The sequence below is a fragment of the Taeniopygia guttata genome, chromosome 2, assembly GCF_048771995.1.
Source record: "Taeniopygia guttata chromosome 2, bTaeGut7.mat, whole genome shotgun sequence".
NCBI lineage: Eukaryota > Metazoa > Chordata > Aves > Passeriformes > Estrildidae > Taeniopygia > Taeniopygia guttata.
The window spans coordinates 35,699,250-35,721,720 of NC_133026.1; the positions used below are offsets into that span (position 1 = coordinate 35,699,250).

The window sequence follows — 22,471 nt, forward strand, 5'->3', positions numbered from 1 at the left end:
TTTCACTGAGAATTAAAAACTTGAACCTTAATATGGTATGACTGGACTCTATAATCACTGTTTTTCTTTTTGATTTTTTTTTAAATTTGGTTTTAGCCTGCTTACTGATCATGAATCATAACTTTGTTCCAAGAGGAAGAGAAGATCCCACATTTTTTTTGCTTTTCAGAGACTTTTTCAGTGACTTTCAGACTAAGAGCCCTCAGGACTTATTGAATCTCATAAATACAGTCTCACTTTGAAGTCTAGACTAGAGGAGTTAACTGTAAGCCCAAGTGAAATGCTCACTTTTCCCCCTTGAATATGAAACTTTATACTATATCTAGGGATACTGCTACTTTATTGGAGAATTGAAGCATGCACTTCTGTAATTAATTCTCTCAAAGAAGCAGCAGAGAGCTAGGCCACATATGACTTCTGTCATCTCAGAAAAATCTAGCAGAAAATTACACCTCTAAGTCAAAAGTTAAATATGTCACCTGTAAAGGGGACATTCTTAGGAGGAAAAAAGAGAAGCTTGACCTTAGAGTTTAGAGACCTGGGACACTGGAAATAAATTATGATCAAAATTATGTATAAATTTCTAAGCAGAACTGACCAAAACAGCAATTATCACCTAAAAGATCTTTGATATTTACAGGAAACAATAATTGATAGATGAATGAGGAAATGGGTAAAAACCAAGATATTCAAAGAAAATAACTCCTAGTTCTCTTAGGATTTTAACCTGGCCAATGTACTAATTAAAATGTCTATAGTGATTTAAATTCAAAACACTGCAGAACGTGAAACTGTATTAAATAGGATTTCCAGGAGTACCTTTGAGAGGTAGTGATTTCTACGCAGGGGGCAATGTCATTCCTTATTCTACAATGAAAGTGGACCTGTAAATATTTTGTCTAGAAAGAAATGTCTATCAATAACTGTGCACTCCTAGAGGAGTTTGGGATAGGTTGGTTATCTATATTTGACATTGGATTAGTTACAAATAAACGAGGCAGAGACACATTGAGGATAAACAATACTTGAACTTCTAAATGGCAGAAAGCAAGACAGAAATTTAAGATCTGCTAGGATTGAGGAGAAAGAGGGATTGAATACAAAGGACAGAGACATTTGATGGTGAAACAGTATCTAGGAAGTGAGATAGGAAATGGAGATTGTTTCCTTGCCCAGAAATATGAGATCTAAACAATTTTCTGGCAGCAAAAAGAGCCAGAGTACAGAACAGAAACTGGATGGGCTTCAAGAGCTTGAATGAATAGCGGGAGGGATAATAGAAGAAGATTGCAGGGTATGCTCCATGTGCAGAAAGCATTCCGAGGCACAGGGGACAGGGAGAGGCTCTGAGAAGGGAGCAGAGATGCAGGCAGACATTTACAGCATTTTGGATACTGTATGCAGGCAGGGAATAATGAACAGTACAGAAGGAATTATTTAATAGATCTTGGATGGGATGTCCAAAGAAAGAATGAAGAAAACAAAAATACTGCACAAAGGTGGAAAATATGGGAGTGGGAGGGAGGGGGAGCATGAGGGCCAGGAAATGTGGGTGGTATTTAAAAATAAGTGAAGGAGTGGGAGAGGCAAATAAGGACAGTAAGAAGAGGAGGAAGGGGAAATTTTACTAGAATCTGTAAGTATGAATCCACTGAAAAAAGTGATTTATCTAAAATAAACCCCAAATGAATACAGTATCAATACACAATACTATATACAGTTCATTACATCTTTTATCAGATAGTCCCTAAGCTCTTTGCAAAGTTAGAATAAATAGGATTTGAATTCTCTGCATAATTTGTCTTAGAAAGGCAGTCAATAAATTCACTATTTAAACAATATTCCCAATCTATTAAGTCAAATCCCAGTTTATAGATTTTGTGAGATACAGTATTTTGTTGCAATATCTGTGCATATAGACTCCACTCTGATAAAATGAAGTACATCTCTTTGTTGCCTGTGGTAAATTTCAAAGTTATGCTACAATTTATTACTGTTTTTAAAAACAATATAATAAATAAAAAGAAATCAAACACAGTCTCTCAGCTGATGGACCCCACAGGCGAGGAAATGCGTCACACGTCTCTTATGTCTCCAGTGGTATGAATTATTTCAGCCTGCTGGAGAAGAAGAAAAGAGTAGGGAAAGAGCAGTAACACTAAAGAGTGAAAACCAGGCATCTTTGTTGGCCACAACCCAAGCAGACTCTATGGGCCTGGTGCATAGATGGTTATGTGGTGTTCTCTGGCCTGTCATGCATGTGGTCAGACCAGACAGTCTCTACCAACATATTCAGTAGTAGATAACATGGAAGATAAGAAACTATCAATGAGAACTGGGATACAAGAAAGAGCGTAACAAAGATGAAAACTGATGTTAGTATTTATCTGTTAAAAACCTGATTTTCATTAATACATTTAAAATAACTTTTCCAGTAAAGTAGTGAAAAATTTTATTATTCCCTTTACAAATGGGGAAACTATGCTTAATATTTCAGTACATTATAAATTACTGGCTAATAGCATATCCAATGATATCATGGACATTCTTCAGCAAGTTACAGAAGCACAAGGTGTCACTTGATTACCATCAGATTAGCTTGACTCTTTCCAGTCTTTAATGGTGACACCTCAAGCCATATGTTTGTTGGTCTGTTTATGTATGGATGCATCCATTGAAGATTAAAGTATTATTAACATATTTTCTTGAGCAGATTATGTTTGTTCTTGGCATCTATTTGAATACTGGCTGGGATGGTTTCCTGGTTGGCTTTGGAACACAAACTGCTTGGGCAGATAGGGGGTAGATTTCTCATTACTGTTTTGTCCTCAGAATGCCTCACAAAGCAAGAATTTCCAAACCATCAGACATTAATCTCTCTCTCCTCCTTTACCAGCACTGTTAATACATTTTGAAATAATAGAGGTTCAAAAGTTCAGTAGGAAAATATTGGTTTCATTACTCATTGAAAAAGCTTTTATTTGTATGTTGCTGCAATTTAGCATCATGTTAACGTCAGCAGAGTACATAACACAGTAAATGTTCATGTATTTTTACTAAAACTCCAGCTAATACTAATCTAATTAGTAAAACACATTGATGATTTCTACAGCTTTCTGCATCAAGTTCTTACTGGTTTGCTCATTCTCCAAGCCATTTTTGTTTGAATTGGGATGCTGGTAGTTTTCCTTGAAATACAGATGTCCTGAGTGACTGCACTAGTTGACTGTGGCAGCAAAGATTCTCAGGTCCTTGGCAGCATAATTTCAGAAAATGCACCTGGAAATTTTCATGGTCCTATAATCAAATAAAGAAGAATTTAAATAGGTTATTTTTAAAAGGGTTTGGGACCTGCCACTGGAGTTTAGGCTTCTGATTTTAAAGATGAGAGGGAGAATAATAACCGGCTAGAGTAAGACAAAGACCTGGCATATATGTTTGAAATAATCATATCACATTTCCCAACTAAAATGCAAATTCTGAGCAGGCTTTCTTCCCAAAGGGACACTGTCCCTTGTAAGAGCCTTCTGCTAAGCTGTGATTTTGCTCTCTGACTGGAAATAATCCTTCCCTTGTTTTTATGTCCAAGACTGGATTCTTTCTGTGTCTGCTGTGCTGTTCCACTCTCTGCTTCCTTTCTTGTCACAAGGAGGCCATCAGTTGTGACATTCAGGGGAAAACAGCTCTTGTATAGACTATTGCTGCATTTCTCTCCCTCCGGTCCTGCTTCTGGCTGCAGTGTGGCAGTGCATGGTGCCAGGCTCTCTAACAGATGTAACATCCAGCTGAAACCTCTTGCTGCGGGGAACAGAAACATCTCCTGAGACACCAGGATAGGCTTTGCTGTCCTTGGGGTGGTCTGGCTGTGGCTGGGACAGCCTTACCGTGGCTGTGCCTGAAATGCACAGCCAGAGCTCCTGGCGTGCTGTGGGCTCCGGGGAGTGCGCTCACCATGAAGAGGGAGGTTTTGAGAGGGTGGCAGGGGCATACTTCTTCCCAAAAATCCTAAAAAGGAGATAGGGCAAGCAGAGGAAGGACACTGTTTTTATCTAGAAAGAGGTTGGGGTTTTTCCTTGCCTTCACCTCATCGTTTCCTTTCCCGCAGCGCAATGCTCGGCAGCCCTCCTGCTGCTGCAGCCTTCCTGAGACCTGTCTCTGTCTCCCTGCTGGTTTGCCTCCGGTGCTGCGGCTTCCCTGCTCGACACCAGCATCCCGTAGCTGGGAAGAAGCCTTTGGGGAAAGCAGCGGGGCCTCCAGGGCGTTTGCTGGCAGAAATCATCCCCGCAGGCTGTGCCAGCCTCCAGCTGGCAGCTGTGTGCTCCCGGGAGCGTTTGGTGAAACTGCCAACATACAGATGCTGCAGAGCCATCGGGCTGGAAATTTCCCACAGGAGCTGACCACACTGTTGCTCTTTTACCCGACTAGGCAATTCTGCCAGCATGTCTAAAATAGTCCCTTTTGGAAACGTTGCATTTTCCCAAATATAGCAGAAATCTAGATTATAACCAGCAGCTGAAAAATTACCAATCTTTGTACGAGTACAGTGCTCAAACCAACTCCTGTATTAATCTACTAGGAAAAGACTTTAATCTATAACAAGAACTCTCAATGTTTTTAAGTTTTCCCTATGCCCCAGTTTCTGTTAAAATACCCTTTGTCCTTCTGCCTTGTGTTGAGGGCTGTGGACAGGGGTGAATGATATCTGGAGTTTTCTCACAGAGCCTGAAAAAGCGGTGAAGAACCTAGGTAAGTGCAGAAGGAGCAGTGATGGGCAGTGGACAAGATAGGATGAGGAAGCTGATAGATACATTATAGGCTACAGGCTGGGTGAGACCAGTATGAACTGCAGGACTGGTATGTATGGTTGGAGCTATCACCGTAAGAGACAGTTTGAGTCCAAGATAAAGTGTGTCAGTGCGAATTGTGAGGCACTGTAATTAATGTCGGGCTGAAAGGGCCAGAATAATTTATGAGACTGAGAAGATACAGGGTTGAGAAGCATACTATTAATTAATGTTGAGATGGTAGGCATGCAGGATTGAGGACAAGGCATCCAGATTTAGCCACTTGGAACTGAAGGAAAAAAATGAGTCTTTTGTGTGACCAAACAGGTCTGTGCAAGTGTATGTAATTTATGTGAGTTATAGGCTATTTGTCACGTTGCAAAACATTGCCTATTTTGAAATGCTAATGACACCTTGCATCACTGGGCCAAATTCTGCTTCAGATACAGTGGGGTACTGACAAATTCACCAGGACTGCTCAGACAAGACAGTAAAATGCAAGCAATTGACTTTTTAATTTTCAGAGTCTTATTGCATAGCAATCAGCAATTTTCAGCATGTTAAAAACATCTACATTGCAGTTATTAATCAGATTTTTTTTTCTAAGTAACAGAAAACTTGTGAAAAATCCTAATGTCTGCCTGAAATCACATCCATTTCTCACTGATGAAGAACTACAGACGTCCATAAAATTACTGCAGAATTATATTGATAAAGGGGAACTATTTTCTAGAGAACCATACAGTGCAAAATCATATCCAAAGGAGATTTATACTCTATTTAGTAACCACAGGTAAATCAGAAGGATGCTTGAATCCCTTCTACATGAATGCAAGTGGAAAGGGGCAGTACACAAGGCTGAAAAGAGATGCATGCATACTTTCTGCAGCAGCGCCTGCATCTCTAGGACCCATCTCACAAAGGCTGTTGCAGAAAGAGGAAATGCACTGGTGCTGCATGGATTGGGCAATGGCTACTGGCTGCTGCTCCCACAGCGATCAGCAAAGATCTGTCTAGGGCCTGTCTTCTAGGGCAGCATATGGTTTGCTAAACGGTTTTGCAACTGGGGGATGGCACTCATCCAGGTGGCTTTCATTCCCTGCCAGAATTTTAAAGAGATGTTAACAATGTTTACACTTTTCAGTTTTGACAGCCTCTAAAAATTACCTTTTAAAACCTTCTCTCCCTCTCTGACAACACTAAATCCAGCTCCTCTTTCAGATGCAAAGTGCGCCAGTGCTTTCCGAGTTCTCACTGCAGGACTCAGGAGAGAAATCCTGTTGGCAGCGCCACCGCTGCCCCTCTGCCTCACCGCTGGAGCCTTAGTCAGTGCTGCAGCTCTGAGTGCCCCGTGTCCAAGCCACCCTCAACTAAGAGTTGGGAACATTTCAACAAATTCAGTGCCTCAAAGCTGTTTGGGAGAGTAGCAGTGGAATTCTAATGGCTGCTTTTTTCTATTGTTCAGCCTTTCATTAGGAAAAAAAAAAAAAGGTGATTGTTTTTTAGGAGATCCATTAATAAGACAGGTGCAAATGATAATTTTGCTTGCTTGTCCAATGTGTTAGTCTTGATAGTCAGCTATCTTCAAAGATAAGGAATTCCCCCTCATTATTAGATCAGGCATTTTCCTCTCACCCTTTCCCAAATATATATAACTCTACTGTCAAAATGATGAAGAATGATTTGCAAGTGAAGATTACAAGAGAGTAATAAAAGCCATGGAAAGTAACTCTCTCACTAAGTTTGGAAAAGGAAGATAATGAGGCTTCTGGGAGATGCTGTTGGTGGAATACTGCAGCACACCAGGGGATGTTAAAATTAAATGTAAAGACTACCCCTTTTTGCAAGGTTAAGGACAGTCACCATAGCCAGAATATTTTGTTTATAATTGGACATCTGGCAAATATCAATCTACAGTAGTATTTAGTGTGTAATGGAAAGTACAGGTTGTTACATGAGCAATCAATAGTTTTTTAGATTATTGATCCTTAGAGTGGCTATTGACTGTTTTTCAGGAGATAGCACAGTCTAATTTTTCATTTAGCTTAGCTTAAAATAATTGGATTGCAAATGGTGTGCCTTTATATGTGGAAAGAGACTCAATATGCAAATGTGGTTTCTCATAATTGACAACATATAAAAAATAAATACTCACTTGTGTTTTTTCTTCTCTGTTGTGTAGTAGGACTACTCAAATATAATTTTAATAAGATGAAAAATGAAGTTGGCTTCAGAAGAGTGCAGAGGCCACAACCTCCCCTTTGCTGTGTGACTAGAACGCTTTTATCAAAAAAATTCTATTAATAAAGTCAATTGTTAGAATGAACACATAAGGGATCTAACTGATTTCTCTAGACATGTCATGTTATCGCTCACTCTCATCCCAACTGATATAATTGTTTGCTTTCTTCTGCAGAGAAAACATGCTGTTGCCTACTGCTTGGGGACTTTATAGAAGTCCCACCAAGTACTCTTGTAAAGGATTTTATGAACTGTAAAATAAGCTGATAATATTTTTTGCTCAGTTAAAACAAGCTCTGTGTGGGGAAGGACTGGCACAGAAGAAATGTCAGTAAACTATGAGCCAGGTCATGCCTTGAGGTGTTAGTTCTTGTGATTGCTATTTATATTTCAGTGCAGACTGGAGTCTTTCTTTTGGCCAAGGCATAATATTCCCACTACAGGCAATTGCCAGCTAAGCTCCAGCCATCTTGTAAATAAATTAATCCTATGTTTGCATTTGGTTCCTCCTGCAGGAGCTAGAAACAGAACTGAGGTGTTTATAGTACAGACTCAATGCTCATCTCTGCTGACTTTCAGAGTAAATAAAGAGTCAAATGTATGCGTAGAGCAATGCTATTTTATGCTATCTAGACAAGCTGAGAATGCATCATTTTGCTGTACTGCGTTTTCCCAGATCCAAGAAAGCAAACCACAAATCTTTCTGCTGCTATCTAGCAAGTAACTCTATACCACTACTAAATCAACAACAGCAGGGAATGGAACTATTTTTCAGGTGTCATATATATCCCAATGCTCTGTCTGTCCTGAAGGTCATATGTCAAATCATTCTGGGAACAGATTTTTATCTGGTCTGAGAACATTAATCACTTACAACTTAACTTCTAAGCCAAACAAACAAAACCCAGTCTAACAGAAGCGTAACAAAAATGGAAATTTTCCATATAAATTTAAATAAAAACTATCCTAGAAAATGATGTAATTTGACCACTGCAGAATCAAAAAAATAGGCCAATGTGTATACTGAGATTTCACTCTTGACATCGTTTTAAAATATATTTGTGTAATACACCCGTGGGGGCTATTCTCCGGTACCAGTGCATGCCTTTGTATTTAAGAATTAGGGATTAACATTTCACGTTTTGGTAGGATTACATGGGTTTTTTGTTTATAATTAAAGATTTCCCCCTTGTTTTGGAGTGAAAAAACTGCAGAAACCTTCAGTTTCTTATCTTAGTGTTACATAAAGGTGAATTTGACCTACAAAGTGAAATCTGAAACGGAATCAAAACAACATACAAGAATCTCAAGTTACTTTGGTCAGGATCTAGGGTCAGACCTTTCTTAAATGCATTTTGATTGCAGCTGAAGGGCTGCAAACCATCCCTCCATCTCAGTGATTATTTAGGTTAAGAGAAGGTGTGGGGTTTGATTTGATCTGGGCCCATCTTTAATAACTAATATCTGTCAAAACTAAAGATTTTTTTGCAAATTGCTAAACTTTCTTGAGTTTTATTGACATCAAACCATCAAACAAGACAGGAAAAAAGAGCTTTGTCATACAGACAGCATTTTAGTGTTTAGGACACTGAAAGTACTTTAACTTGATGTCTCTTGCTGCTTCATTAGTCTTGCCTTGATTGTAAGATAAAGGTTTACCCAAGTGCCTGTAGAACCTAAAAGGCTGTTAATTGTTTGAAATGTCAACTGAAGCAGCTTTCTTTTAGAGTGTGGTCTATTTTAGCATTATAAATTCATTTTGGATGGGAGCTCCTATATTAGAGAAGTGGGGTTTTTTTTCCAATCTCTGCCTTCTATGAAGAAAAACCCCAGCATTTTAAGCATTTAAATGACTTCTGGGCACTAGCTATTTATCTCACAAGACAGTATTTCAGGACATCTTTATTTTCTTTGAGAAACTGCAAAAATACAGTATAATGTCATTTATTGCTGGATGTGCATGCAGAGCAATATTGTTCTGTTGCCTGGTAACCAGTGAGAGGGAGGCACTTCGGAAAGCCTGATAGAAAAAGAGAAAGAGAAAGCTCAACTGCACACACTTGAGTAGAAGACTTGTAAAACTGGTATTTGTTCCAGGTAGATTTGAAGAGGAGTTTGGGTCAAGGTTCTCATAGGGTTTTGCAAATTCTTTTTCACATCAAAAAACCCAGTAGGATATTTTTTTTTGTTGTTGGAATTTAATGACCAGGCTTATTTTTTCAAGCCATGTTTAGAATCAGCATACTTCAGAAAGAGAAATATTCCTTTTTCCTTCACATGCATTCTTGAATTCTTTTTGAAGGTCTGTTCTCCTTAGAACAGCACAGTGATAGTGTTGTAACGAAACAAACATGCAGAAGCATTTTGAACTGATATTCTTATGAACTGTAATTGATCATGGATATATTTTCAAAGCCAGAATGCTATGACAGTTTCTGAATTGGAGAACTCCTAGGGATCGTAATACAAACAAATAACAAACGGTAGACTTGCTGAGTCAAACAAATAATCAGAAAACACGCCCAGAAAATAACTTCGCTGGAGTTCAGTCTGGCCATTGCTTCCTGTTTTACAAGCAATAGAAAGTCAGCATAAAATCAAGGCAGAAGAGATGAGCTCACAGGAGCCAGTTTAACCTTTGGCCAAGCTCAGACAAAGTACTGGTGGGAGTTTCAAGAGTCTGGATTATTGTGCTGCTCTTTGATGCCTCTCTGGCTTCCTGCTGCTGGCAGTGGCAGGGGCAGACGGTCTTTGCGTGGCCCTTCCTCGCTGCAGGGTGAGCAGGAAGTGCTGCGAGGCTGTTTAGTGCTGCAAGATTTACAACAGAGTTTTGAGAAGCAAAAAGGTTTGTGTAGCCCAAGTGTGGTTGGAGATGGTCTTCAAATTTCAAGGTGTTCATTTGAATAGAACTGAATGTAAATTTTATTCTTTTCTGTCAGCTAGTTAAACTCTGAAACTTTGTAAATCTCATTGGCTTTGCCTCTGGAGTAGTGTTTTAATTAATGTGAACATCAGAATCCAAAGAAGGAGGAGTTGAACACTCTGGATATTGATTACTTCACTGATTACTAGCTACTGGAAAAATTAAGGTCAGAGATTAACTCCTCCATTATGACCTTCTGTGGCATTCTGCTGGTGGCAGAGAGCTCATGGACAGTATGATGAAATCATAAAGAAGACAATATCCTTCATATTGGTGCGTTAGTTTCTCACATTTACTGTTCTAGAACAATTTGAAGATCATAAAAATACAAGTAGACAAGCACTAGAAAATTCTTAATTAGGACCTCACCAATTATTATTTTCTGTTTACTTATATACGTATCATACTTGTATACATAACAAGACCAAGAAGAAATTTAGCTCTAATAGAAAGCCTTGGAATTTTTTTCTAAAATTAATCTAAGTTATTTGACAGAAGTCTGGAGGAAGCTATAATATAAACCCTGTTGTTGCGACTCTGTGATCATACCCCTTTTAAAAAATTATTTCCTCCTAGCAGAGTGGGTCACTGAGATCTCAAAGTATTGCTCTCAGTATATGCCAGCAGAAATAATTTACAGACCTCTCTCTATTTTGGAGAGGTCTGTAAGTCCCACACAGAGCTGAACTTTCCTGTGAAATATCATAAAAGGTGTATTCTCTTTCTTTGCCATGCTTTGTATCTCCAAGAAAGAACCTGTAAGTGATGACAAAATCTCATGTTTCATGAATTTCTGTTAATGATGCTACTTAAGAAGTACACATCAGTAATGAGGGCAGACAGCCATTCAGTCTTTACAGAGGAAGAATTAAAAAAAACCTCTGAGTTATGTCTTATGTCATTAAAAAATGGACTTGCTGGATTATAGGGCAAAAAACAACATTCAGCTTCCATGCTGCAATACTAGTTTATGACTAGAGAGACAACATAGTGCCAAGGTATCTTGATGTTATTTTTCCTTCAAAAATGCTGGCAAGTTTGTGGCCTGGTCATTTGCCCTGTTTTACAAAACCCACTGCTGCAAGTGTTTGCCAGAGAGCAAATGAGAGGTGACAGAGACTTAGCCATGCTCTGTAGGACAGGTTTGGGGTCACACTCAGGCCCCAGTATGACCTACAATAATTGCAACAGATGAAAACACAGCATCAATTAGAAAACAAATCATATTAGAAACACCTTATATTTACTAGAAGTACTTGTGTACCTTTTACATGGGGTTGGATTGAAATTTGATACATTAATTTTTCACTGAATTTAAACTTGCGTATTTCAAATAATCTGGAAGGCAAGTATTATCACATAAAATATTTGTATAATAATATTAATTGCATATGATCTTGCAAAGGGTTCAATCATTCAACGTGTTGAATAGTCTGTGTCCATCGAACAAAATATTTCAGGACAGGTTTAGCTTTACACAAGTAAGCAGTCCAATTGACCTCACTAAGGCCACTCATCTACTTAAATGTCAATATGTATCTAAGTGCTTTCCTGGCTAAGGGCCAGAACGTTTTGTCTTTTGTAAGACAAGGTCCTGAGAAGACCTGTTGCAAATGGCTGTAGTCTGCAGAGCCCCGGAAAGGCGAAGCAAAATAAAAAGGGTAGTATCACATTATAACTTAGCTGTTAATTTATTTAAGGAATGTGGTTTATCCTTAATGATTGGCATTATTGCAGACAGGATTATTGCTATTTAAAGGCAGTAATAGTAGGAAATATTAACAGGTGTTTGAAACACGGAATAGGCTTGAAAAGCAAAGGGACTGTGACAGAGATAGTGACTATATTATCAGTGACTCAGAGTTATGGGGTTCTCTGGAAATCATTTTGCATCATTATTTCCATCAATAGTAGGGGACTAATTTGTACATTACTGATTCTGCAGTCCCAGCAATGGAGCTTCAAAACCAGCTTGCCTGAGGATGGAGTACAATCCCTTTGGATCTTCTTGGAGAGACTTAAGTCCATGAACTGTTGTCCATGAAGGTCCATTGTAGAGGATTGCTCTTAACCCCATTAAAAAATGAAAAAATCTAAACATCAGTGGTTGTCTCTTCCTTGATGAAAGTGAATATATGGTAAGCCCAAGCATGTCACTGTGAATGAAATAGAATTCCCTTCAGGGTAGCTAATGTAGCTGTGGTTTTGCAGGTCATATTCTCAGTTGGTGTGGCCAACCTAACTTCATGCTGAGATTAATAATTGAGAGTGTGGCAAATTTCTCAACTGCTGCCTTTGTACAAGAAAAAAAAAAAAAGTCCTGTATGTAATTCTTCTTATTTTCAAAGCAAAATACAGATATTCAGATAATCTTGGTAGTTTTAATTAAGTCACCATTCACAAGATGTAAAATATGTAATGCCAAACTGCTGCCCAGCACTTTTTGCCTCTCTGGGAATAACTGGGAATAATTGTCCTGTTTGTATTATAACAGTTTTTTGCCAGTGTGAGAACCAAGAAATGAGTATATCAGCTAGGCCTGACTATATGTACTTCCACACACAGCTAGCATGACTCTTTATGCTCAGGTAAAGCAGAGAGGAGACTAGCTAATTGTAGTCTGCATTTGAAAGGAAAGCAGCTCTGTATGTAGAATGGTATGTTTTAATACTTGGTGGATTTGTAATGGTCAAACTGTTGTTCTGAAATGTACAACCAAGATGAAAGCTTTGCTTTGCCTGCTAGGTATTTCGAGGAAATTTGTGCTAGGGAACTGAAAGGTTCAGCTACAAGGAAAAGGAAGAATTACTATGGAGTATATTTGTATATCTTACACTAGTCCTATCTAAATTTAAAAATATACTAGACAATTTCAGGAAAACTAGTTCACGTATAATGAAACAACTGTAATGCCTTAGGGTAAAATTTTTTCTTCCACAAAATCAATTTTGGATTCCCACTGGATTAATAAGTCATTCAGATATCAAAATCTTAAGTTGATTTCAAAACCCAGAAATTCAAATAAAGTATCTATTTAAAGTACCTACTGTTTTTCTGGCCAATTTTTCTCTTTTCCTTGGACAAGTCATGTTTACATTTACAACCAGTATTTGTGAGGTTTTTTCCACACTTTGTAGTGGGGAACAGTGCAGTACATTGTTCTTTAGCTTCATTCACTCCTTTCACACAGTTTGTCTTGCTGGAAACATCTATTTCATCTGCTTCACCTAACTTCACCTATTTTTTTTTTCCCATAGCACAGCTTTGTATTTTATTGGGAAAACCAAGAATACTCAGAATGTGAAAACAAAGAAAATAGTTGTGAATGTGTGTGTATGTGTGTTTGTGTGTGCATAGTCATAATCCAGAAATCATGCTGATAAACAGTGTGAAACAAAGCATTATTAATAATTCAAAAAGCTAGGCAACAGGGGGAAAAAAAGCCTAAGAAATTGTTTTTTCTCCCAGATGAACAATATTTAAGGAATTTAGGTGGTGCCTCTTCAGTAAGAAGAAATTACTGAAATAAGCGGAATTGAGAGTTCTGAGATAATTGGTCAGAAAAAGAGCTGAACATAGTTTTGAGGAGTTGGGGTAAACACACCTTCACTTCTAAATGCCCAGGGAACCTCCGCGAAGCTTTAAAAGATAGGAAGTTAACTAACTTATAACTTAAGTAACTCAGTGTCTGAATTTCATTGCCTATCTTATGTTAAAATGCTGTACTTAATGAAGATCAAACCAGATAATTTTCCTTTCGTTGACACCATCACCCTTTGTACCCTTATTATAGTGCCTTTTAGTTGAGACTTCAAATAAGATTTAAGTGTATGAGGTGCCTTAAAATAATTTAAACAAATGAAAAAATAAAGGCGCAGACTGGTAGAAATCAGTGGGTATACACTGATGAATCCTTTTGGCATACACAGCAGTTCTTCACTGCTCTTTATCCTAAATTCCTTCCAGCTACACCCACATGATGCAGAAAACATTTTTCTAGAGAAAGATGACCAAGTGCTCAGGAAGATGGCCAGAAATTTTGGAGGTCCTGATTTCTAAATTACCCAGAGAATGTCTGTGTGGTCTTTTGGGGGCAGATGCAAGATCACACTGTCTGTGTTCCAAACTGGATGGCTACATGCCAGCTCTGAACTGGATCCATACATTTATAGGGTGTCAACAGCAGTAAGCAGCAAGCTGATGTTGACTGCGGCTCTTAGGCTTCTCTCTTACACAGGTACAAATATAATTAATTTTAAAAAGATAAAAATAAGTAATTTGATTTTATTCTTCATCGACAGTCAAATTCATGTCTTGTTTCTTGCTTAGGAAGAACTTAGGAACTGAAGGGGAAAAAAGAAAGAATTTTAACTAGAGCAAAAATGCAGCATCTCTTTCCACAGAAAGTGATTTTATTAAGTACTGAAATGAGCAATGTCAAATAGTCGAGCATGCATTTAGGCCTCGGCTGTTTCTGCTGGACAAAACACATATGGAACATATCAGTGTTGGCAAGGTAATCTACAAATCCCTTCTTCAGCTTGTGCCTGTTGCTCCCTCATTGCATCTGAATGTGAGGAACTCTTGCATTCATAATCATTCCATGTGATCAGTCAAGTTTCCTTCTTCCCCTGTATACAGCCCCTGTACAGCCCCTTGGCAGCTAAGTTAAGTTATTTGAATTTTATTTTAATATTATATTTTAAGACTTTCTTTGTAATAATATATTTTTCTTTCCTCTCAACAATCTTATTTAATTTCCATCTGTTTTCAAATTTGTTTTTTAATTCTAATGACTAACAGTTCTTATTCTCATTCTGCTACCATGGTTCCTTGGCATTATCTCCCTCTCTAATTTTGACTGCTCTTTTGCTCAGTGTTCACTCTTCTCTTTTTTCCTGTGTCTATATTAGTGCTATGGAATAACAGTAATCCTGAAACTTATTATAAGTAAAGGTTAATGTTTTAACCATTATGTCCTATTTTCCTTCTCTGCTGTCCCTTTTCATAAATTTTCCTCATTCATGCTCTTCCTCTACTATTTTCCTAACTTTTCTGGAGTTTCTCCTGTCCTTAAGCAGTGACTTAGGAATGCTCAGAGCATTGAACTTCCTTGCAACTTCTTATCTTAGATGGAGGGGGAAAAAGTAATTTGTACAATAAATTCAAGAAAAATTTATAGATCCCTACAGAAAGGGGAAGTCAGATGAGAAAAAGAAGGATGGAAGGGTTTTTTCTGTACAAAAAGGAGTTAGAGGAGTGCCAGCTGCAACAACTTTGTTTTCACAGCCGCCTGATACATGAAGTCAAAATGTGAGAGAACTAGAAAATCTTCAAATACTGCTTAGTTTTACTGTTATCCCAACAGAGATTCTCACTCCTGGTGACTCTTCTTCCAGGAGTAGGTTGCCATAGCAAAGAACAGAACAGAAGCTGGGAATTTCCTTCTGGTTTTTGGCAGAAAAAAAGTGGTACTTTCCCTTTACTTCAGCTGCTGTTTACTGAGAAAGTGAGTATATTACTGCATTAAGGCTGTATATTAACATAGAGATTTTGTACAAGAATATATTTTTCTGAAAATTCAGAGAGTATAGGAAAAGTTACATTAGTGGTCAGGACTCTGAATTTCATGTTTGGTTTATGCAAAATATAAATGTTAAAATGAAATTAGGAAGACTATTTTCTGTCTACTGACTCCTGTCAGTTTGTGAGAGTTGTATAATAGATGTTTTGTTAAGGTCTTCTGACCTGAAGTTTCAACCATAAACCTATTTCTAGTAGAAGAGTTTTGAATATGCATATGAAACTATCTATAAATACTGTAATTTTTTAGCATTTTTAGAACTAAAAATAAAGAAAACAAATATGACCGTTGACTTATGTTTCAAAAGTTGAAATATTGGATAAAAAATTAAATGGTGGAATTGACTTCTGTTAAGAACTGTACTGGTTAGTGCAACATACCCAAATCTCCCATCTCTAAGCGACAGGAACTGATGTTAATTGCTAATGTGAGCAATACAAAAATTAATGAGATTAAGGAACTCCATTACAAGCTTTAGGATAGGATACAATCTCACTGGCTGTTGTCTTGCAGTCTACCAGTATCCATGTCAAACAGCACAGAAAATTATGTTTGCCATGTGTTACCAGACCTTTCAAAACGTGCTTAAATAATTAGTGTTGTGTGATTTTTCTCACATGACTGAAAAGAAATGCATTTATGTCTTGGAATATAACAAGTTTAATCACTCCTCTCTCAACCCGTTGTGGGCGTATACTAAGAATAAAATGTGATTTCTTGTAATTCAGAAAAGTTGCTAGGCTAGAGTAAATTATGTGGATTTTGACTGCCATTCAATAAAAGCACTTAATTCCTCTTTTATACATATATATTCCTCTTTCTGTAGTATTGTGTTGCAAGATTTCTAACAAGACAAACTGACACCAGCACACAGTTAGTTGTTTATCAGCAAAAGTGTGTATGTGTTAACTCTCCCATTAAACCCTCAAGGGTGAACACATAACACACTGCAACTCCTACTTAGCACATGTAGACCCAGTGTTTACTCTTATGGACATAATAAAATGAAGACAATTATAGAAGGAACTCAGGCTGTCAAAAAAATCCAACTGATATTATTTATCTACTTGCCTATAATGAAAAATATGCAGTTTTTCTCAAAGGAGTGAAAGTGCTTGATATTCTGCTATGATGAGAATTCACAAAGCTTATAATTCAGAAATTACAAATGAAACGTTTTATGTCTTTTTCTTTGAGCAAATTTAATGAAAGCTTTTGATCACTACTAACATTTTTGTTAGTTTAAGAAAGTTTGGGTTTGAAGCTCATTGTGGGCTATTTTATTGGCATGCTCCTCAAAAACAGAGTCAGATGCTTCAAATAACAAAAATAGATGACTTATGAAATGTCTTATGTTTCACAAGTCAAATGCTTCTGTATATACCCAGTATTTACTAACAAATGTAAGGAGGGAAAAAATGAAATCCAATCCTTTGCAGAATCCTGGCACTCCTCTGGTTTTTGTAACTGTAACTTCTCCTTGGAGGGTGGAGTACAACACCAGGAGATGGGAAGCACTGTATGTATGCTCTTTTTAATGATGCATCAGAAAAAGTTCAAGAACAGGTTTGTTGTCCTGGTCTCTCTGATAAAACACATGTGCCTCTGCTGAAATGGGCATGATGCAAGTATTTTCCAGGGTGCCTGCCTTTCCTAGTAGAAGAAAATGCAAATTTTGCTCCACTGAAACTTTATCCAAAAATACCTCAAGCTGAATTGCTACAAAATAAGTTTTCCAAATGGTGATATTAAAGACAAACAAAGATTTGATTTTCAGACTTTTCAAGAGTGGCAAAACAACAGCATGTTATTAGCTGTAATTTCCTGCTAAGATAACTCCAAGATTCCCAAAAGAGTTACTCAGATTTAGTGCCTAGGGCAAGACTTTTTAAAAAGACTTAATTTCTAGTTTGCAAACTGAGGCCTTAAGGGAGGCCTCTGATATCCAGAAGTCCTTCCTGTCTGCTCTTTAACTTTCCCTTAAAGACTTCTCTTTTAATGGTCAGGAAGGGAATACTCTCTTTCAGTTTTTAAAAACCTTGACCTTTATTAAAACATATATACAAAGAGTCTCATTTTCATAGCAAGGTGATTTAAAGCTATGTTGCAAACAACTAACCACCACAGCATGATAGTCTTAAAAAAACAGTTTAGAGAAGAACTGTTGAATTATCTTGATTTAGAAAAGCACTCCTTCTGGATTCAAGAGTCTGTAGAGGAAGAGTAGATTTACTGTTAAGCTGCTCTTCTTAATTCTGAACCATTACATTGAGTAGGCTGGTAGCCAAACTGAAAGGCATTATAGGTAGGATAGAGAGCAAACATTCCTTAAGCTGTATTTAATAGGCTAAAATGGTTGAGCTGCTTGATTAAAAAAAAAAAATCCTCATACTTAGAGTTATAGAATCCTCAAAGTTAGTTATAGAATCATAGACTATCCGAAGCTGGAAAGGGCCAACAAGGATCATCAAAGTCCAACTCTCGGCTGACTCCTATAGTCACTGTAAGTATAATGAACTTTCCAAAATTGCAAAAAAAATTATTTTCATGTACACAATATTAATAAATGCTCTGCAGTAGACAAATCTGTCAATTTATATTTTTCTACCTCTTTTTGCCACCTTTAGTGCACATTGTACCGTCTGCACATTTTATGTGCATATAACACACCTGCACTTTACAGATGTTGTATACAATAATGCATTATTTATAGATAAACTTTGCTTTGGATTAATTATGAATCAGATTCTGACTGTAATGGAACTGCTTAAACATGTATACTTAATTATGAACAAGTATAACAAACAAGCATGTGCTAGATTGTGACCTGAACAATCAAATCAAGCAATTTAAATTATCACCGGAACTGTAGAGATACTTACAATAATGAAAAACATATTTCAAGCAGAGGTGTCAGAAAAGCAACATTTAAACAAGATAATTGCTAATTAAAGTTTTTCATGTTTGGAATAAAAAGTATTTAGTCTATTAGCAATAATCTAGTATTTGGCTTCTTTAAACACTAGTTATTTAGTCACTGGTTAGGGGTTTAAACATATCCTGTTTCTTGGCATGTTTCTACTGCCACACTATTTGAGTTAGAAAAGTTCAATGGGTAATGTTAGCTTAGCTGTGGAACTCTGATATTTAATAGGATTTTATGAAAATAGCTAATATGTGCACATGACAGCAAGTTCTCAGAGTTAAATATTGTCATAGAAGGGTCTCTTGATTCCATTATAATCCTTATTTCATTTAACAATTAAACAAATAGAGCCTGCTGAGGCCACTATTGAATAATGATAATGAAAAAGTTTCTTCACCTCTTGATCTTCAAAAAGTTCTGGCAAAGAAAGTATATAGCTCACATTAGTATCACATGAACTACTTTGGAAACCTGAGCTCACAGGGACAAACAAGGTCTCTGTGAGCTCAGTCTTGGTGACCATTTCTGGGATTTGGTTTATCAGAAATGCCTCCTTCTGTATAGGGAAATAGTTTTCAACTTAAAGCATTTAAAATGCATCTGAATAAACATTGTGCTAATGTAAAGGAGTCCTATAAAACAGAATGGCCAAATAAGAAAAATCAGTGGATGGTCATCAATGGTCTAAGAAGAAATCTTAGATTTGAGGAATTTGCTACCTCCATCTTTCTAGCGCAACCTTTCTAGTTTAGTGTTTGATACAATGTTTTTATCAGCAATTAAATTTCAATATTTAGAATAAGCATAATACAGATACTATTGTATTAATTTGTGTGCATGTATCCTTAAGACTAGATTCAGAAGTTTTACTATTTCCTTTGTATTGAATCATCACCTTCACAGTCAAAAGTCTAGCAACGTCTGCAGGTCTTGATATCATTCATTACAGAACTGCCAAGACTAAAGTTAAATTACTTATTTTTCAGCATTGTTATCTTGTTTCTATACAGGTTGGACAGATAAGCAGAGTTGAAAAGGGTTTTTTTAATCCTTTTTTCTCTGAGACAGGACTGATCAAATTTTGCTAAAGGCCTTAAAGCTGGTATTCTACTATGTGCATGTTAAGCAGCAAGATGACAGAAAACACACATCTTCCTCATCAGTTTACTGGCAACGCTCTGTGACAAATGATTCTAATAATATTTTGTACCTGTTGCATATAAATTTCATCCTTCAGAAGAAACAGTGACGCTCCTAATGACAAAATGTCTCCTGAAGGGATGGTTTGTGATGTCCACATCTGTAGATACAATACTGGATAATATTTAATATTCAAGGCTAACTTTTCCTAAGTTAAATGGTGAGGCAAGATGTTCAGGCAAGAGATGTTCGCATTAGGGCAAATGGTAAAATCACTGTATTACCAGCTAATGAAAACCACAAACTTTGGCTATTTCAGATCTTATGTTTAATATTAATGTCCGTAGTGTTTACAGTCTAAATCCTGCAAATACGCACATTTTCGTTTAACCTTAAGCTTTGTTAATAGTTTGATTAAATTTGGACCATATATGAGTCATGTAGCAGTGTCAGGTTATGAACTTCCTTGACCCACTAGAAATGATACGGAATAAGTAATATTCTCCAAAGAGCTTCATACTTTCCTCCAATCTGCATCACATCTTATGGTTCCTTTTCTGCTGCAGTGACAAGCACCATTGTCCAGATTGCAGACAGCATATTGAAGAAAATGCTCTCACCAGCACCAGTCTGTAAATTGGTGGCTGTTTAATGACCGTGGGGACACAGATGTGAATCTCTTCAGGAAGAGGAAATTGAAATGAGGGCTCTTGTGCTCCAAGTGACCTAAACAGTAAAAAGAGGCAGAAGACACCATCCCTGTGGCTCTGTGTTTTGGAGGAGTGAGGTGTCCCTTGGTGTTCTGAAGGAAAAGATGGAGTTGCCTTCCTTTTGGAGACAGCTCAGGACAGGTGGCCACAAAGGTACGGTGGCACTGCTCTGCAGTCCATGGTAAAGCCCTGGAGCTAGGGACAGCACTGAAAATTTATCCTGCAATCCACTGTTTTCACCACCAGTAGTATGCTGAAGGGGGATATTTATGCTGCCTTATTCAAGCTATGTAGGATAGGTATCCGGTCTTTGTGCCAGCAGTTCCAGGCACAGTCAGTCATCTCCTGAGGGCAACTGAGGGAACCTAAATTAAAAGTGTAGTGGTTTCATTCGAATAGAATCTGAGTCAAGCTCCTGCATTAAGCACTTCAGCCAAATGCTGAAGGTCAGATGGTGTGGGCCATCTTAGGTGTCTCTTTGCTCAGTTTGACTTTTTGCACTGTTATTTCTGCGATCTCCAATTTTGCTCATGTTCTCACTGTATTGTCTCCCCAACTGACTCAATTTCTGAATTTCAAGCAAAGGGCTAAGTGCCTCAACTATGGCATTTCATTTCCCTTCATTCAACTTAATCGTGAAATATCAAGCTCTTGCAACATGCAGCTGTGTTAAGAGGTAAAAATAAATATCTGGCTTTCTGAATTACTGCGCTTCCTCCAAGTCCCTCCTGTTTGTCTCATAGCAAACCTAGACGAGTGTGTATGGGGTATGTGAGGGTACTCCGGCTGAGAACGCTGTGCTGTGGACACGAGTGAAGGTAACCATCAAGTTGCAGTTTCCATTAAGCTTTTAATATTCCAGCACTCCATCATATTCGTTCCTTTAATAATTAACGGCTCTAGTTGGACTAATTGGGCTCTCACTGGGCTGTCAGCGCCCGATAGGGCGCGGGAACAGCCGGTCCACCGCCGTCCCCCGCCCTTCCTGCCCACCCGAGCGGCCGCAGCCCCCGGGTGGGCAGGGCGGGTGAAGGACCCGGGGCCCCGACGGGAGGGGCGGGAGGAGCGGTCCGGGGCGGAGGATGCAGCCGGGCGCGGGGGCCCGGGGAGCGGGCTCCTTTGTGTGAGCGCGGAGCCCGGCCGGGAGGCGCGGAGCGGGAGCGCTCGGAGGAACGCTCCGGTGAGCGCGGGGCGCGGAAGGGGCGGCGCGGCGCTGCCCTCGGGCGGAGCGCCCCGAGCTGCCGCAGGGGGTGCTGGCGGCGGGGCCGCCCATCCGCGCGGGGCCGGCCCTGCCACTGGCGGCGGCGGGAGGGGGCGAGCCCGGATCGCTCGCTCTGCCTTCCCCGGAGAGTTTCCTCGCGGGGGCGGCCGGGGCTGCCTCTCCCCTCGGCGCTGCCGGTGTTTCCCCCCACGGGACTGCTGCCGAGCATTGGGCCAGGGAAGGCGGCGGCGGTGGCAGCAGCAGTAGCAGCGGAGAGCGAGGGAAGCAGCCACATGAATCAGTTTCTCTCTGTATCCGGCTCCGGGCAGAGGCGGCGACCATAGCGAGGAGGAGGGGAGAGGGGGGAAAGCGGCTCCTGCAGCAGCGGCAGCCGGGGCTCGGCTCGCCGCCGAGGTGGGTAGCGGGGCCGCAGCGTGCGGGCGGGGGGCGGCTGCGGCCGAGGGTGCCGCGGGGGCCGGGGTGCCGCTGCCCGGCCGAGCTATCTGCGCTCCAGAGCGGCTGGATGTCGGTAGGCAGCGGGAAGGGAGAAAAGTTGCCGAGGGCGCTCCGGGGCTGCCCCGCGGGGAGGTGACGGCGCCCCAGCTCCTGCTCCGCCGCGTCTCGCCGCCACTCGTGGCCGGAGAGGGGCTGCAGCGGATCGTCCCCGCCGTGCGTGGGACGGGCTTTCCCCCGGGCCGGAGCCGGAGGCTTTGGGGCGTGCTGTTCTGCAAGTTCTCTTTTCGCTCCCGCTTCGTTGCTTCAGCGATTGTGGGTGTCGCTGTGTCAGGGTGAGAAAATACCGCCATCAACGCCTCTCGTTTTTCCCGGCTGAACAGCCCCAAAAGCGCAGTTCCTTCGGTCCCCTCCAGCCTCCGCCGCCCCGTGGCGGCCAGGGCGGGCGGCCGGTCCCTGTCCCCGCGGCGGGGCTGCGCTCTGCCCGCTCGGTGCCCCCGGCGGGTCGC

At 39.6% G+C, this 22,471-nt stretch overlaps 1 protein-coding gene and 1 long non-coding RNA gene across 5 annotated transcripts in view; one reads left to right on the top strand and one right to left on the bottom strand.

Moving 5' to 3' along the window:
* Positions 1-2,870: 2,870 nt before the first annotated feature.
* LOC140682505 (uncharacterized) lies at positions 2,871-4,317 on the bottom strand. The gene is made up of 2 exons (XR_012054340.1): positions 4,084-4,317; positions 2,871-3,297 (listed from the first exon to the last, which is right to left on the bottom strand). It is a non-coding gene; the product is annotated as an uncharacterized lncRNA (long non-coding RNA).
* A 17,067-nt stretch (positions 4,318-21,384) lies between these two features.
* The window catches only part of PLCL2 (phospholipase C like 2), a 99,938-nt gene continuing 98,851 nt past the window's right edge, over positions 21,385-22,471 (top strand). For 2 of the 4 annotated variants that reach the window (XR_012054567.1, XM_002196611.7), the window contains exon 1: positions 21,786-21,923. The gene's annotated coding sequence lies outside the window, so the exon portion shown is untranslated. Of the gene's footprint in view, positions 21,489-21,785; positions 21,924-22,164; positions 22,298-22,471 lie in introns of those variants that run through there. The other 2 variants (XM_072925683.1, XM_072925685.1) reach the window with 2 other exon arrangements.